We start from the raw sequence: 17869 nt of genomic DNA, 5'->3' as shown, positions 1-17869 counted from the left end.
CTTGCTATAGACCTCCCTCAGCCCCCAGCTGTGCCCTCGATACCATATGTGAATTGATTACCCCCATCTTTCTTCTGAGCTCGTGCTACTAGGTGACCTAAACTGGGACATGCTTAACACCCCGGCCATCCTACAATCTAAGCTTGATGCCCTCAATGTCACAGAAATTATCAATGAACCTACCAGGTACAACTCCAAATCCGTAAACACGGGCATCCTCATAGATGTCATCCTAACTAACTCGCCCTCCAAATACACCTCTGCTGTTTTCAATCAAGATCTCAGCAATCACTGCCTCATTGCCTGCATCTGCGACCAAACGACCACCCCTCATCACTGTCAAACACTCCCTAAAACACTTCTGCGAGCAGGCCTTTCTAATTGACCTGGCCGGGGTAACCTGGAATGACATTGACCTCATCCCGTCAGTGGCTATTCTTTAAAAGTGCCTTCCTCACCATCTTAAATAAGCATGCCCCATTCAAATAATTTAGAACTAGGAATAGATATAGTCCTTGGTTCATTCCAGACCTGTCTGCCCTTGACCAGCACAAAAACATCCTGTGGCGTTCTGCATTAGCATTGAATAGCCCCCGTGATATGCAACTTTTCAGGGAAGTTAGGAACAAATATACACAGGCAGTCAGGAAAGCTAAGGCTAGCTTTTTCAAACAGAAATTTGCATCCTGTAGTACAAACTCAAAAAAGTTCTGGGACACTAAAGTCCATGGAGAATAAGAGCACCTCCTTCCAGCTGCCCACTGCTCTGAGGCTAGGAAACACTGTCACCACCGATAAGTCCATTATAATTGAGAATTTCAATTAGCATTTCTCAATGGCTGGCCATGCTTTCCACCTGGCTACCCCTACCCCGGTCAACTGCCCGGCACCCTCCACAGCAACCCGCCAAAGCCCCCACCATTTCTCATTTACCCAAATCCAGATAGCTGATGTTCTGAAAGAGCTGCAAAATCTGGACCCCTACAAATCAGCCGGGCTAGACAATACGGACCCTCGCTTTCTAAAATCTCTTTTGTATCATCTGAGATTCCCAAAGATTGGAAAGCTTCCACGGTCATCCCCTTCTTCAAAGGGGGTGACACTCTAGACCCAAACTGCAACAGACCTATATATATTCTACCCTGTCTTTCTAAGGTCTTCGAAAGTCAAGTTAGCAAACAGATTACCGACCATTTCGAATCCCACCGTACCTTCTCCGCTATGCAATCTGGTTTCAGAGCTGGTCATGGGTGCACCTCAGCCACGCTCAAGGTCCTAAACGACATCATAACTGACATCGATGAGAGACATTACTATGCAGCCGTATTCATCGACCTGGCCAAGGCTTTCGACTCTGTCAATCACCACATTCTTATTGGCAGACTCGACAGCCTTGGTTTCTCAAATTATTGCCTCGCCTGGTTTACCAACTACTTCTCTGATAGAGTTCAGTATGTCAAATCGGAGGGCCTGTTGTCTGGACATCTGGGAGTCTCTATGGGGGTGCCACAAGGTTCAATTCTCGGGCGACTCTCTTCTCTGTATACATCAATGATGTTGCTCTTGCTGCTGGTGATTCTCTGGTACACCTCTACTGCAGACGACACCATTCTGTATACTTCTGGCCCCTCTTTGGACACTGTGTTAATTAACCTCCAGACGAGCTTCAATGCCATACAACTCTCCTTCCATGGCCTCCAACTGATCTTAAACATAAGTAAAACTAAATGCATGCTATTCAACAGATTACTGCCCACACCTGCTCGCCCATCCAGCATCACTACTCTGGACGGTTCTGACTTACAATATGTGGACAACTACAAATACCTAGGTGTCTGGTTAGACTGTAAACTCTGCTTCCAGACTCACATTAAGCATCTCCAATCAAAAATTTAATCTGGAATTGGCTTCCTACAGTGGGGAGAACAAGTATTTGATACACTTCCGATTTTGCAGGTTTTCCTACTTACAAAGCATGTTCTACTGTATTATTGATTATGTTTTGTTTATTCCATGTGTAACTGTGTTGGAGTATGTGTTGAATTGCTATGCTTTATATTGGCCAGGTCACAGTTGCAAATGAGAACTTGTTCAGCAAGGACTAGGGAGTTTATGATAAAAATAAACAGAATAGAGCAAAGCACAGGCAAAATCATAGAGGAAAATCTGGTTGTCTGCTTTCCAACAGACACTGGGAGACAAATTCACCTTTCAGCAGGACAGTAACCTAAAACACAAGGCCAAATATACACTGGAGTTGCTTATCAAGACGATATTGAATGTTCCTGAGTGGCCTAGTTACATTTTTTTTTGCTAAATCGGCTTGAAAATCTAGGGAAAAAATAATGTAAAAAATAATAAGTGCTACTATTGTACAATCCAGACGTGCAAAGTTCTTAGAGACGTACCCAGAAAGACTCACCAGAGGTGATTCTAACATGTGATTCAACACTCAGTGGGTTGAATACTTACAGTGCCTTGCAAAAGTATTCGGCCCCCTTGAACTTTGCGACCTTTTGCCACATTTCAGGCTTCAAACATAAAGATATAAAACTGTATTTTTTTGTGAAGAATCAACAACAAGTGGGACACAATCATGAAGTGGAACGACTTTTTTTGGATATTTCAACATTTTTAACAAATCAAAAACTGAAAAATTGGGCGTGCAAAATTATTCAGCCCCTTTACTTTCAGTGCAGCAAACTCTCTCCAGAAGTTCAGTGAGGATCTCTGAATGATCCAATGTTGACCTAAATGACTAATGATGATAAATACAATCCACCTGTGCCTGTGTGTAATCAAGTCTCCGTATAAATGCACCTGCACTGTGATAGTCTCAGAGGTCCGTTAAAAGCGCAGAGAGCATCATGAAGAACAAGGAACACACCAGGCAGGTCCGAGATACTGTTGTGAAGAAGTTTAAAGCCGGATTTGGATACAAAAAGATTTCCCAAGCTTTAAACATCCCAAGGAGTACTGTGCAAGCGATAATATTGAAATGGAAGGAGTATCAGACCACTGCAAATCTACCAAGACCTGGCCTTCCCTCTAAACTTTCAGCACATACAAGGAGAAGACTGATCAGAGATGCAGCCAAGAGGCCCATGATCACTCTGGATGAACTGCAGAGATCTACAGCTGAGGTGGGAGACTCTGTCCACAACAATCAGTCGTATATTGCACAAATCTGGCCTTTATGGAAGAGTGGCAAGAAGAAAGACATTTCTTAAAGATATCCATAAAAAGTGTTGTTTAAAGTTTGCCACAAGCCACCTGGGAGACACACCAAACATGTGGAAGAAGGTGCTCTGGTCAGATGAAACCAAAATTGAACTTTTTGGCAACAATGCAAAACGTTATGTTTGGCGTAAAAGCAACACAGCTGAACACACCATCCCCACTGTCAAACATGGTGGTGGCAGCATCCTGCTTTTCTTCAGCAGGGACAGGGAAGATGGTTAAAATTGATGGGAAGATGGATGGAGCCAAATACAGGACCATTCTGGAAGAAAACCTGATGGAGTCTGCAAAAGACCTGAGACTGGGACGGAGATTTGTCTTCCAACAAGACAATGATCCAAAACATAAAGCAAAATCTACAATGGAATGGTTCAAAAATAAACATATCCAGGTGTTAGAATGGCCAAGTCAAAGTCCAGACCTGAATCCAATCGAGAATCTGTGGAAAGAACTGAAAACTGCTGTTCACAAATGCTCTCCATCCAACCTCACTGAGCTCGAGCTGTTTTGCAAGGAGGAATGGGAAAAAAATTCAGTCTCTCGATGTGCAAAACTGATAGAGACATACCCCAAGCGACTTACAGCTGTAATCGCAGCAAAAGGTGGCGCTACAAAGTATTAACTTAAGGGGGGCTGAATAATTTTGCACACCCAATTTGTCCGTTTTTGATTTGTTAAAAAAGTTTGAAATATCCAATAAATGTCGTTCCACTTCATGATTGTGTCCCACTTGTTGTTGATTCTTCACAAAAAAATACAGTTTTATATCTTTATGTTTGAAGCCTGAAATGTGGCAAAAGGTCGCAAAGTTCAAGGGGGCCGAATACTTTCGCAAGGCACTGTATCTAATCAAGATATAGTAGTGTTTTATTTTTCATATATATTTATATTTTTACAAATGTTTCTTCCACTATAATGTTATAGTATTTTGTATATATCGTTGACAAAAAAAATGACAATGAAATCAATTTTAATCTTTGGAAACAGTAAAGGGGTGTGAATACTTCCTGAAGGTACTGTAGTGAGCAAGCTGAAGACCAGCATTTGGGTTAGTGGATCAGGATGATGTAAAACTTTCCCAGCAGTTGCTGAAACCTTCTTATATCATGGTATGCATTTGAAAACCTATAAAATGGCTGAGTCATAGTCAGCGGGGCAGAGAGCTGCTCCTCGGGTGGTTGGACACGGTGGAAGTCTCCGCGGTCCACAGCAAGTCAAATAAGAGCCAGCAGCCTCACCCTGAGATTTGCATGTGGAACTCTTGGATGCCAGAGGGGGAAATTTATGTGGAATTTTGATAGTTTGGGGAGAATTATTATTATTATTACTTTGTGACAAAACTGGTGTGGTTGACCGTAATGATATTTCACAATGCTCATACAGTTAGAAAATACTTTTACGACATTTTGAAAGGCAAACATCATGAATTATGACTTTTAAGGTGGTGTAAGGAGCAGTATGAAATTATGCCAACATAATGCAGACGGAGGTAAGCAGACACGCGGGTGCTCGCGTGGACATGCACACACTCCGGTCAGAGTCAACACAAAGCAGCTACTGTCTGTTCTTTATCTTTACAACTTTCACAGTTAAGTGCCACTGTAGAGGAAGCTGACAATAACATTCCACATTGCACTGCATAGCTATCCTCTCAGTCAACATGGATCATTTCTCAAAACAAGAATAGACTGACAAGTTTCAGAAGAAAGTTCTTTGTTTCTAGCCATTTTGAGCCTGTAATCAGACCCACAAATGATGATGCTCCAGATACTCAACTAGACTAAAGAAGGCCAGTTGTATTGCTTCTTTAATCAGAACACCAGTTTTCAGCTGTGCTAACATAATTGCAAAATGATTTTTTTTTTAATTAGCCTTTTAAAATGCTAAACTTGGATTAGCTAACACAACATGCCATTGGAACACAGGAGTGATGGTTGTTGATAATGGGCCTCTGTACGCCTATGTAGATATTTTAGTTTCCATCTTCAATTGTAATTTACAACATTAACAATGTCTACACTGTATTTCTGATCAATTTGCTGTTATTTTAAATGGACAAAAAAGGTGTTTTTCTTTCAAAAACAAGGATTTTTCTAAGGGAGCCCAAACTTTTGAACGGTAGTGTATTTGTAATAAAGCAGCTTTCTTGACAACATTTTTGCTTCCCCTTCCCCTACATTTATGGCGCATTCCCAAGATTATCCAGCGAAACATTTGGATCAGGATATCAGTAGGAAATATAAGCATCTGAATAATGAATAAATCTCTGAACTGATTTGATAACGTTATGCTTTTTGCTGTACTGTATTGAGATTGTTGCCAAGATAACAATGACAGGTTATACTGATGCCATGACACTAAACCATGCATTTCCAAGTACAGTACAACGGATATCAAGTCTGTCGATTGATATCTTATCTACTTGCAACATCGGTCCAACAATACTACTGGAGAGGGATGTCGAGGAATCCAACTATTATGTCAACTTCGTGCTCTATTTAGCAGAGCCTTTTTGCAACCTGCTCATGTTCAACAGGCTTGACCGCTCCATTTACCTGCTCAATTACCTCCCCATCCCCCCGTTTACAACCGCATCAAGCACTTTTATAGAGGGGGGAGCATTGTTCTGCCATGAGCCAATGTTTACATTCTTCACCAAGGCAGGTCCTATGGTATTCCATGGGGAAAACTGCTATAGAATATTTAGAAATGACACCATTGAGAGATGACAACAGTAACAGTATAATATGGACCTATCCAGTTAGCCCCCCAAAAAGCTTTAATTGCCAGTGGGAGCAATGTTGTGTCCAAAGCAAACAGTAGAATTGCATCTGCCCATTAAATGTGGTCCTGGGAGACAGTGATCTCTGTTTGGGTATGAGAGCGCTGGAGCATGTCACAGCCAGGCCAGAATGGCTGATTGTTCCAAGCTGAATACCCCATTGGAGTAACAGAGAGTTCTGGCTGAGAAAGGGATGACATCAGCCAAAAGTGTGTGGTCTCACAGGACAACTATGCAAATGGTCCTTTAAGACAACTAACAAATAGAGTAATATTTGTCTTGGGGTCTTGGGAGTTCATTCTGACGTCTTATTTTCAGGGAGTCCACATGAAACTGCTTTATAAGACATCCATCTCAGCCTTTGTAAGATAAGGTTGATGACATGCAAACTACAAAGCCCAATAGACCTTTAAAGGATCAATGTGGTATCTCAAAGCTATGAATCAATTTAATGCATGTCATTATATGATGTAATTGCCACGACTCACAGGAGATATCAAGGGTGTAAAGAAAACGCAACACTGTTCTTGTGAGCATAAGGAAATTCCGAAGGAGTCTTAACATAAATAGGTCTGCCTATAGGACACTTAAACCTAACTGCTGTTGAATATTAACAGACCCTCACAAATGACAGTCATTGAAAGCATGAGCAGTTTCAACCTGAGACATAGTTGTCTATTTCCCTCCCACTGAGTTTAATTAATAATTTTAGAGCAATTGTCAAAGGAATGTTAGGGCTGATTTGAGTTTCAACAACTGTGCTACTAGACTTAATGACATGACTGCCCACATCACGTAAATCTAATAAAAATAATTTCAGAGAAGATCAACAAAACGGCTTGAACTTTCATCGATTGACAACATAATTTCAGAATTTAGGTGAGAAAGCAGTGAATAAGTGACAAATAATTTGAATTTAGGGGCAAAGACAGTTCTAACCCCTCAGATACAATTGAAATACACACTATACTAGGCTAGAAATTAAATCCCATACAGTAATACATTCTACAGTAATACATTCTACAGTAATACATTCTTACCTGCCTTTCAGTGGGATTCTCCCTTTATGACAGGACTTTAAATAGGGGATCCAAGGTAAACTGTAGGCATTTCCTTACAGATGCTCGTACTGTGACTCCTTATAATTTGGTTAATACGACTAATTATTTCAAAAGACACCGCCGACAAAACTTCACTTGACAATCACAAAATGTAGGGCTACCCATGGACAGTGAATAGCAGTCAAAAATAGGATTAGGATAAGTGTGCTTCTCACTCCTCAGCGAGTCTACTATGAGTTCAATCGCCCCGCAAGCAAACTTTCGTCACAGCATTCTTTCCTTTCAGTTAAACCAGCCCCCTCCCGTGTCAGTTTACAACCCAACTAGACCATTGAACTGAGAAGAGGGTTGCTGCGAACGGAGTATGGGCAAGTGGGCGTGTAGAAAGGAGAGTAGCAGGCATGTGGAAAGGAGTGGGTGTGCCGAAAGGAACGATTTGGGCTTGTGGAAAAGACAAATAATTGTACATTTTCAGTTATAAAACTGATGATTGTTTATTTTTTATTAAAAGTACTTATGATGTGCTTACTGTGACTGTCACCCTGATAAATAAAATAAAATTGTATTGGTCACATATACATGGTTAGCAGATGTTATTGCGAGTGTAGCGAAATGCTTGTGCATCTAAACTCAACAAAAAAAGAAATGTCCCCTTTTCAAAGATAATTCGTTAAACACTGCTTGTTCAATTCACCATAAACAATTCATGAACATGCACCTGTGGAACAGTCGTTAAGTCAAGCTTACAGACGGTAGGCAATTAAGGTCACAGTTACGAAAACTTAGGACACTAAGGAGGCCTTTCTACTGACTCTGAAAAACACCAAAAGAAAGATGCCCAGGGTCCCTGCTCATCTGTGTGAATGTGCCTTGGGCATGCTGCAAGGAGGCATGAGGACTGCAGATGTGTCCAGGGCAATAGATTGCAATGTCCGTACTGTGAGACGCCTAAGACAGCGCTACAGGGAGAGAGAACAGACAACTGATCGTCCTCACAGTGGCAGACCACGTGTAACAACACCTGCACAGGATCGGGTACATCCGAAAATCACACCTGCGGGACAGGTACAGGATAACAACAACAACTGCCCGAGTTACACCAGAAACGCACAATCCCTCCATCAGGGCTCAGAATGTCCGCAATAGGCTGAGAAAGGCTGGACAGAGGGCTTGTAGGCCTGTTGTAAGGGAGGTCCTCACCAGACATCTCCGGCAACAACGTTGCCTATGGGCACAAACCCACCATCGTTGGACCAGACAGGACTGGCAAAAAATGCCCTCCACTGATGAGTTGTGGTTTTGTCTCACCAGGGGTGATCGTCGGATTCACGTTTATCGACGACGGAATGAGCGTTACACTGAGGCCTGTACTCTGGAGCAGGATCGATTTGGAGGTAGAGGTTCCGTCATGGTCTGGGGCGATGTGTCACAGCATCATCAGACTGAGCGTGTTGTCATTGCAGGCAATCTCAACGCTGTGCATTACAGGGAAGACATCCTCCTCCCTCATGTGGTACCCTTCCTGCAGGCTCATCCTGACATGACCCTCCAGCATGACAATGCCACCAGCCATACTGCTCGTTCTGTGCGTGATTTCCTGCAAGACAGGAATGTCAGTGTTCTGCCATGGCCAGCGAAGAGCCTGGATCTCAATCCCATTGAGAATGTCTGGGACCTGTTAGATAGGAGGGTGAGGGCTAAGGCCATTCGCCCCAGAAATGTCTGGGAATTTACAGGTGCTTTGGTGGAAGAGTGGGGTAACATTTCACAGCAAGAACTGGCAAATCTGGTGCAGTCCATGAGGAGGAGATGCACTGCAGTGCTTAATGCAGCTGGTGGCCACACCAGATACTGACTGTTACTTTTGACTTTGACCCCATCTTTGTTCAGGGACACATTATTCCATTTCTGTTATTCACATGACTGTGGAACTTGTTCAGGTTATGTCTCAGTTGTAAATATTTGTATGAACATAAGATTCAACAAGTTAAGTTTTCTGAAAATAAACGCAGTTGAGTTTAGTTCAGACAATGCAGCAATATCAACAAGTAATTTAACAATTCCACAACAACTACCTAATACATATACATCCAAGTAAAGGGATGGAAGGGTAATAATAAAGGTATATTCCAAAAAAAGTATGTATATTCATGCATGTATGTGTATGTATGTATATACAGTTGAAGTCGGAAGTTTACATACACTTAGGTTGGAATCATTAAAACTCATTTTTCAACCACTCCACAAATTTCTTGCAAACAAACTACAGTTTTGGCAAGTCGGTTAGGACATGAAGTAATGTTACCAACAATTGTATACAGACAGATTATTTCACTTATAATTCACTGTATCACAATTCCAATGGGTCAGAAGTTTACATACACTAAGTTGACTGTGCCTTTAAACAGCTCGGAAAATTCCAGAAAATTGTCATGGCTTTAGAAGCTTCTGATAGGCTAATTGACATCATTTGAGTAAAATGGAGGTGTACCTGTGGATGTATTTCAAGGCCTACCTTCAAACTCAGTGCCTCTTTGTTTGACATGGGGAAATCAGCCAAGACCTCAGAAGAAAAATTGTAGACCTCCACAAGTCTGGTTCATCCTTGGGAGAAATTTCCAAATGCCTAGAGGTACCACGTTCATCTGTACAAACAATAGTACGCACGTATAAACTCCATGGGACCACGCAGACATCATACAGTCTCCTAGAGATGAACGCACTTTGGTGTGAAAAGTGCAAATTAATCCCAGAACAACATCAAAGGACCTTGTGAAGATGCTGGAGGAAACGGGTACAAAAGTATCTATATCCACAGAAAAACGAGTCTATATCGACATAACCTGAAAGGCCGCTCAGCAAGGAAGAAGCCACTGGTCCAAAACAGCCATAAAAAAGCCAGACTACGGTTTGCAACTGCACATGGAGACAAAGATTGTACTTTTTGGAGGTTATGTTTGGAGGAAAAAGGGGTAAACTTGTAAGCCAGAGAACACCATCTCAACATGAAGCACGGTTGGCAGCATCATGTTGTGGGGGTGCTTTGTTGCAGGAGGGTCTGGTGCACTTCACAAAATAGATGGCATCATGAGGTAGGAAAATTATGTGGACATATTGAAGCAACATCGCAAGACATCAGTCAGGAAGTTAAAGCTTGGTCGCAAATGGGTCTTCCAAATGGACAATGACCCCAAGCATACTTCCAAAGTTGTGGAGAAACGGCTTAACGACAACAAAGTCAAGGTATTGGAGTGGCCATCACAAATCCCTGACCTCAATCCTATAGAAAATTTGTGGGCAGAACTGAAAAAGCGTGTGCGAGCAAGGAAGCCTACAAACCTGACTCAGTTACACCAGCTCTGTCAGGAGGAATGGGCCAAAATTCACCCAACTTATTGTGGGAAGCTTGTGGAAGGCTACCCGAAATGTTTGACCCAAGTTAGACAATTTAAAGGCAATGCTTCCAAATACTAATTGAGTGTATGAAAACTTCTGACACACTGGGAATGTGATGAAAGAAATAAAAGCTGAAATAAATAATTCTCTCTACTATTATTCTGACATTTCACATTCTTAAAATAAAGTGGTGATCCTAACTGACCTAAGGAGAAATTTTTACTAGGATTAAATGTCAGGAATTGTGAAAAACTGAGTTTAAATGTACTTGGCTAAAGTGTATGTAAACACGTATGTATGTATATGGATATTTACCTCAAAAATATATGGGGGATTTGAAATGATGCAGACAATTACATTGATGGAAGCAACAATCTTTCCGCAATATATAAAAGTAAAGGGATGGAATAAGAATATGTACATATAAATATATGGATGAGCAATGACCGAGCAGCATAGGCAAGATGCAATAGATGGTATAAAGTACAGTATATACATATGGGACGAGTAATGCGACGAGACGGCCTACAGGGAGGAGGTGAGGGCCCTCGGAGTGTGGTGTCAGGAAAATAACCTCACACTCAGTCAACAAAACTAAGGAGATGATTGTGGACTTCAGGAAACAGCAGAGGGAACACCCCCCTATCCACATCGATGGGACAGTAGTGGAGAGGGTAGTAAGTTTTAAGTTCCTCGGCGTACACATCACAGACAAACTGAATTGGTCCACCCACACAGACAGCATCGTGAAGAAGGCGCAGCAGCGCCTCTTCAACCTCAGGAGGCTGAAGAAATTTTGTCACCAAAAGCACTCACAAACTTCTACAGATGCACAATCGAGAGCATCCTGTCGGGCTGTATCACCGCCTGGTACGGCAACTGCTCCGCCCACAACCGTAAGGCTCTCCAGAGCGTAGTGAGGTCTGCACAACGCATCACCGGGGGCAAACTACCTGCCCTCCAGGACACCTACACCACCCAATGTCACAGGAAGGCCATAAAGATCATCAAGGACAACAACCATCTGAGCCACTGCCTGTTCACCCCGCTATCATCCAGAAGGCGAGGTCAGTACAGGTGCATCAAAGCTGGGACCGAGAGACTGAAAAACAGCTTCTATCTCAAGGCCATCAGACTGTTAAACAGCCACCACTAACATTGAGTGGCTGCTGCCAACACACTGACTCAACTCCAGCCACTTTAATAATGGGAATTGATGGGAATTGATGTAAAATATATCACTAGCCACTTTAAACATTGCTACTTAATATCATGTTTACGTACCCTACATTATTTATCTCATATGTATACGTATATACTGTACTCTATATCATCTACTGCATCTTTATGTAATACATGTATCACTAGCCACTTTAAACTATGCCACTTTGTTTCCACACTCATCTCATATGTATATACTGTACTCGATACCATCTACTGCATCTTGCCTATGCCGCTCTGTACCATCACTCATTCATATATCTTTATGTACATATTCTTTATCCCTTTACACTTGTGTGTATAAGGTAGTAGTTTTGGAATTGTTAGCTAGATTACTCGTTGGTTATTACTGCGTTGTCGGAACTAGAAGCACAAGCATTTCGCTACACTCGCATTAACATCTGCTAACCATGTGTATGTGACAAATAAAATTTGATTTGATTTGATGCAAGATATGTAAACATTAGTATTAAAGTGGCATTACTAAAGTGACTAGTGATCCATTTGATAGAGTGGCCAATGATTTCAAGTCTGTATGTAGGCAGCACCCTCTCTGTTTTAGTGATGGCTGTGTAACAGTCTGATAGCCTTGAGATAGAAGCTATTTTTCAGTCTCCTGGTCCAAGCTTTGATGCACCTGTACTGACCTCGCTACTAGTAGCTACTTCCCATGCAGATGCCGGACCTGCCAGACAGTAGTGCCAGTGTAGTTGCCGTTCATGCCCTCCCCATTGAGTAGTAGACTGTATCCATGTATAAAAGTGACATCTAGATGGTTATTAATTTCCATTATTTCTTGTATAGGCTGCTATGAATCCATGGGAAGGAAAAAAGTTGACACGGTACCTACTGCCGGCGACATGTCCTGATACAGCTGCCCATTAAGGAAGCAGGTAGGAAGCAGGTTGGCAGGCATGTCGATACAACACCACAAATCTTCCCAATTAGGTGAGTTGCTTTCTATACACCCACTCTCCTTCGACATAGCCACTTGCCTATACTCCAGTCATCATATTGTGCTGCAGCTACCCATACTTGAGTGGACTGGCCGGTCAACATCTCGCATGGAAACGCTGTACAAATCGATGGAGCATACGACCAAAATTCTGTTTCAAAGAGGCACCACAACAAACCCATTTCACTTAGCACAGACGTAGCTCAGATTCAGAGTTCACATGTGCAGGGTTGCAGGTGTGATTGCCGGGTACAGTGACAATCTTAGGCTCCGAGCTCTAACATGCAGGACTAAGTGAAATAAAATTGTGAAAATTGTAAAATAAATTGTAAAATTCCAAAATTGTTTGGAAAAATGACATTCCCAAAGTAAACGGCCTATTTCTCAGGACCAGATGCTAGAATATGCATATAATTGACAGCTTAGGATAGAAAACACTCTAAAGTTTCTAAAACTGTAAAAATATTGTCTGTGAGTATAACAGAACTGATATTGCAGGCGAAAGCCTGAGAAAAGAGTCACTTCCTGATTGGATTTATTTTGAAACCCTGTGTTCCTATGCATCCCTATTGCCCATTGAAAGGGATATCAACCAGATTCCTTCTTCTATGGCTGCCCTAAGGTGTCAACAGCCTTTAGACATAGTTTCAGGCTTTTATTTTGAAGAATGAGCATGAACGACCACATTGCGTAAGTGGATAGGTGGGGGCTCTCAGAGTGATTTTTGCACAAAAGAGAGAGGCGGCCATTGTTACTCCTGGGCCTAGTGAAAAGCCAACTGTCCCGGTTGATATATTATCGAATAGATATTTGAAAAACACCTTGAGGATTGATTATAAAAAACGTTTGACATGTTTCTGTGTTTCTGTGAATTTTTGTCTGCGTTGTCGTGGCTGCTCTTTCCGGTGGATTCCTGGGCGTAACGCACCAAACTAACGGAGGTATTTGGATATAAAAATATCTTTATGGAACAAAAGGAACATTTGTTGTCTAACTGGGAGTCTCATGAGTGAAAACATCCGAAGATCATCAAAGGTAAAGGATGAATTTGATTGCTTTTCTGATTTTCGTGACCAAGTTACCTGATGCTAGGTGTACTTATTGTTTTGTTATGCTATCGATAAACGTACACAAACGCTTGTATTGCTTTCGCTGTAAAGCATAATTTCAAAATCTGAGACGACAGGGTGATTAACAAATGGCTAAGCTCTGTTTCGCTATATTTCACTTGTGATTTCATGAATATGAATATTTTCTAGTAATATTATTTGACTATGCTATTCAGCGTTGCTGATGACAAATATACCGGATCCGGGTTGGGTGGTTCTAAGAGTTAAGTTCATGTTTAAAGTATCCCTATGTTTCTGTTATTACGGTACTATCACTCTGTTATTAGTACGCCTGCGCGGTAGTCTCACCGCTGATGGACCTGGCCTGAGTGCAATGGCAACCATGTACTGTGGAAATACGGTTTAGTAAATGTTGTTAAACTGGAACCTAGTCCTTGTGTAATTTTAGGTTAATGGGGATAGGGGGCAGTATTTTCACTTTGGATGAATTGCGTGCCCATAGTGAACTGCATCCTACTCTGTCCTAGATTGCTAATATATGCATATTATTATTACTATTGGATAAAATTATGTCTGAGTATAACAGAACTCATAGGGCAGGCAATCTTTCAAACAGGAAGTGAAATTCTGAATACGTCTAATTTCAAGTCATCACCTATCCAGTTCCAAATAAGATATGGATCTGGCAGCACTTTCTACGCCTTCCACTAGATGTCATCATTCAGTAGAACGTGGAATGGAGCTTCTGGTGTGAACTTTGACCGAATGGGAGGGGAAATAGTCACTGTCCCGACAGAATGCCATTTTCCTGTGGCGCATTTGTCTGTGGGTGTCACCATCGTTCCATTTGGCTGCAGATGAAAACGTATGCTCCGGTTGGAACGGCAGGGTAGCCTAGTGGTTAGAGCGTTGGACTAGTAACCGGAAGGTTGTGAGTTCAAACCCCCGAGCTGACAAGGTACAAATCTGTCGTTCTGCCCCTGAACAGGCACCTTGTACCTTAACCCACTGTTCCCAGGCCGTCATTGAAAATAAGAATTTGTTCTTAACTGACTTGCCTGGTTAAATAAAGGTAAAAAAAAAAAAATAAAAAATTGGATATATATGAAAATAACATCCTGAAGATTGATTCTCTACTTAGTTTGACCAGTTTATTTGACCTGGAATATATATTTTTGAAGTTTCGTCCAAGTTCTCCTGGACCAGCGTCAGCTTTTGGGCACGTGAGCTGAAAGTGCTAGCAAATGCAGCTAATTGGACACTAGTATTGGACATTATGGAACAAAACAACGATTTATCGTGGAACTAGGACTCCTTGCACTGCATTCTGATGAAAGATCATGAAAGGTAAGGTAATATTTATGATGTTATTTTGTATTTCTGTTGACTCCAACATGGCGGAGAAATATATTTACGTCTGAGCGCTGTCTCAGATTATTGCATGGTAGGCTTTTTTTGTAACGTTTTTAAAAAATCTGACACAGCGGTTGCATTAAGAACCAGTGTATCTTTAATTATATGTAGAACATGTATCTTTAGTCAAAGTTTATGATGAGTATTTCTGTTATCTGGCGTAGCTTTCTATAATTCCTCCGGATATTTTGGAGGCATTTCTGAACATAGCGTCAATGTAAACCGAGATTTGTGGATATAAATATGCATATTATCGAACAAAACATAAATGTATTGTGTAACATGTCATATGAGTGTCATCTGATGAAGATTTTCAAAAGGTTAGTGATTCATTTTATCTCTAATCCTGCTTTTGTGACTATCTTTGGCTGGGAAAAATGGCTGTGTTTTTTTGGGGATTTGGTGGTGGTCTAACATATATGTTGTGTTTTCGCTGTAAAACATTTTAAAAATTGGACATGATGGGTAGATGAACAAGATGTTTATCTTTCATTTGCTGTATTGGACTTGTTAATGTGTGAAAGTTAAATATTTCTTAAGAATATTTTTTAATTCCCTGCGCCACCTTTTCAGCTGAATGGGGGGGAATCGCCTTGCCATAACAGGTTAACACCCTCAAAGTAGCCTAAAAAACATTCCCTTTGTTTTCACATTGGTGTACTATGCACAAGTTGTGTGTACACCAAAAACATAGTAGGTGCGTGAGCACCCTCATTCTGCATCCAAGAGAATGAGGGCTGAAGTTTCTGAGACAATCTCCCACAATCATTCCCCACAGGCCCAAACTACACAAGGTCTTTGTGCCTCACATACTTTCACGGCCCAGAGCATATGTGTTGGGAAATTGACCAAAGCCCCATTGGGAAAAGCATGACAAATATTACTGTCTCCTTCACACATTCTCCATTCTATCTCTCACTTTGCTTCTCTCATAGACACATCCAGCTCTTGTCTTGGCTCGCTTGCACTCCTCACAGCTGCCCAAGTCACTCGACTGGTCCCCAGACAGGAAGCCAGCTCCAGCCCAGGGAGGAAGTAGCAGATTCAAAGAGTAGTGGGGTCAGAACATCTGGACAAACACCTGCCATACTAGGGCAGTCAGGTTGGAGAAAACAGCAGAGCTGATCACACTGTTGCTTAGACTTCAGTGTTTAAGTGTGTGGATGACGTGTGTCTCTCAGACTTCAGTGTTTAAGTGTGTGGATGACGTGCGTCTCTCAGACTTCAGTGTTTAAGTGTGTGGATGACGTGCGTTTCTCGGACTTCAGTGTTTAAATGTGTGGATGACGTGTAGTCTCTCAGACTTCAGTGTTTAAGTGTGTGGATGACGTGCGTCTCTCAGACTTCAGTGTTTAAGTGTGTGGATGACGTGTGTCTCTCAGACTTCAGTGTATAAGTGTGTGGATGACGTGTGTCTCTCAGACTTCAGTGTTTAAGTGTGTGGATGACGTGCGTCTCTCAGACTTCAGTGTTTAAGTGTGTGGATGACGTGTGTCTCTCAGGTTTAAGTGTGTGGATGACGTGCGTCTCTCAGACTTCAGTGTAACCCTTCATCCAAGTCAGACAGTTTGCAGATGTCCTTTTAAACTTGAGTTAAAAAGGCTAAAAACTATTCGGAGCTTTCCAAAGTAACTTTTTTTTCAAATGCAACTCAATACAGTGGTGTATCCAACTGCAAAGGATCTCCTTCAATCTGCTCACTCTCTGAAATTTCAGAGGTAGAAATCTCAACCCAGTTCGCCAGCTAAATGGACAGGAACCATTTTCTATGCAGGGGAGCTGGTGAGTGTATGTTTGAACATGTCAGGGTTCCTGTTAAGAATGTAGCCATTTCAGTGACCATGGAGAAGACTTGGCTCCTTAATGTTGCAGGACAAAGCTTAACGCTCCAAAGGATCCTTTTATAGCACCCGTCTTAAAGGGAGGACTTGAATAAATCAAGCCAGTCTAGACCCCAGCCACAGCCACACCCGAAAGTCTTTCAAGTTAAATCAAACAGAGTAGACAACTACAGCTGGCTGGTAACCAGATAGGGGGAACACTGAAGAGGTCTGAAGAAAAAAAGCAGCAGGATCAACTCCTCAAAAGGAACCCTGATAAACCTAAATAATAAAAGGTAAATAACACAGCAACACATTCATTGGAAATAGTCTAGTAATCAACTAATTAAGTCTAGTGCAAGTGAATCTGATAAAGGAGGGTACGTTACACTCCGACAACGTTGCTCAGGTTAGAGAGTAAGTGGATTTAGCTGTTCAAGTGAGTTTCCACGCATCAAAGACAAGTATTTTTCTAAACTTGACCAAAGCACTTGTGTTACATCATAGAGTGCACCAAGAACTAAGAATGAACTAAGAATGAACTGTGGACTCTGGTCCTAGTGTAGTGGTATTTTAGAGACTTGGTGAACAGACAGAGAAAGACAGAGTGCCTCAGCGGTGTGTCGTGTGCATTAGTAGTGGGTTAGCTCTGTGGTGGTTAAGGCACACGTAGGGATGGACACACGTGTCAACCTGAGCTCAGGCTGTAGAAGTTTAACGGGTCGGTCACCCATGCACTGTCCTGCTTTACACTCTCCATCTCCAAATCTGTATGCCATTCACACGAACTGATGGATAGGCAGGAGAGGTGGGTAGGAACGGAGAGGGAGAGATCGTCCTGTTAGAGGAGGAACATGGCAGGAACAGCAGCTTTTTTTTCTGTTTCGAGACTGTCACTCAGTCAGATAGCT

The 17869-nt window shown here is 41.9% G+C and overlaps 1 protein-coding gene across 4 annotated transcripts in view; it reads right to left on the bottom strand.

Moving 5' to 3' along the window:
- The window catches only part of LOC110533528 (rho GTPase-activating protein 32), a 227102-nt gene that overhangs the window by 19837 nt on the left and 189396 nt on the right, over positions 1 to 17869 (bottom strand). The window contains exon 1 of one of the 4 annotated variants that reach the window (XM_021617828.2): positions 7063 to 7398. The exons of the other annotated variants lie outside the window; for them this stretch is intronic. The gene's annotated coding sequence lies outside the window, so the exon portion shown is untranslated. Of the gene's footprint in view, positions 1 to 7062; positions 7399 to 17869 lie in introns of those variants that run through there. 4 annotated transcript variants of the gene reach the window in all.

This window comes from Oncorhynchus mykiss, chromosome 10 (genome assembly GCF_013265735.2).
Source record: "Oncorhynchus mykiss isolate Arlee chromosome 10, USDA_OmykA_1.1, whole genome shotgun sequence".
NCBI classification, from domain to species: Eukaryota; Metazoa; Chordata; class Actinopteri; order Salmoniformes; family Salmonidae; genus Oncorhynchus; species Oncorhynchus mykiss.
Note: the sequence above shows the minus strand (reverse complement) of the source record. Positions and strands in the feature narration are given on the sequence as shown.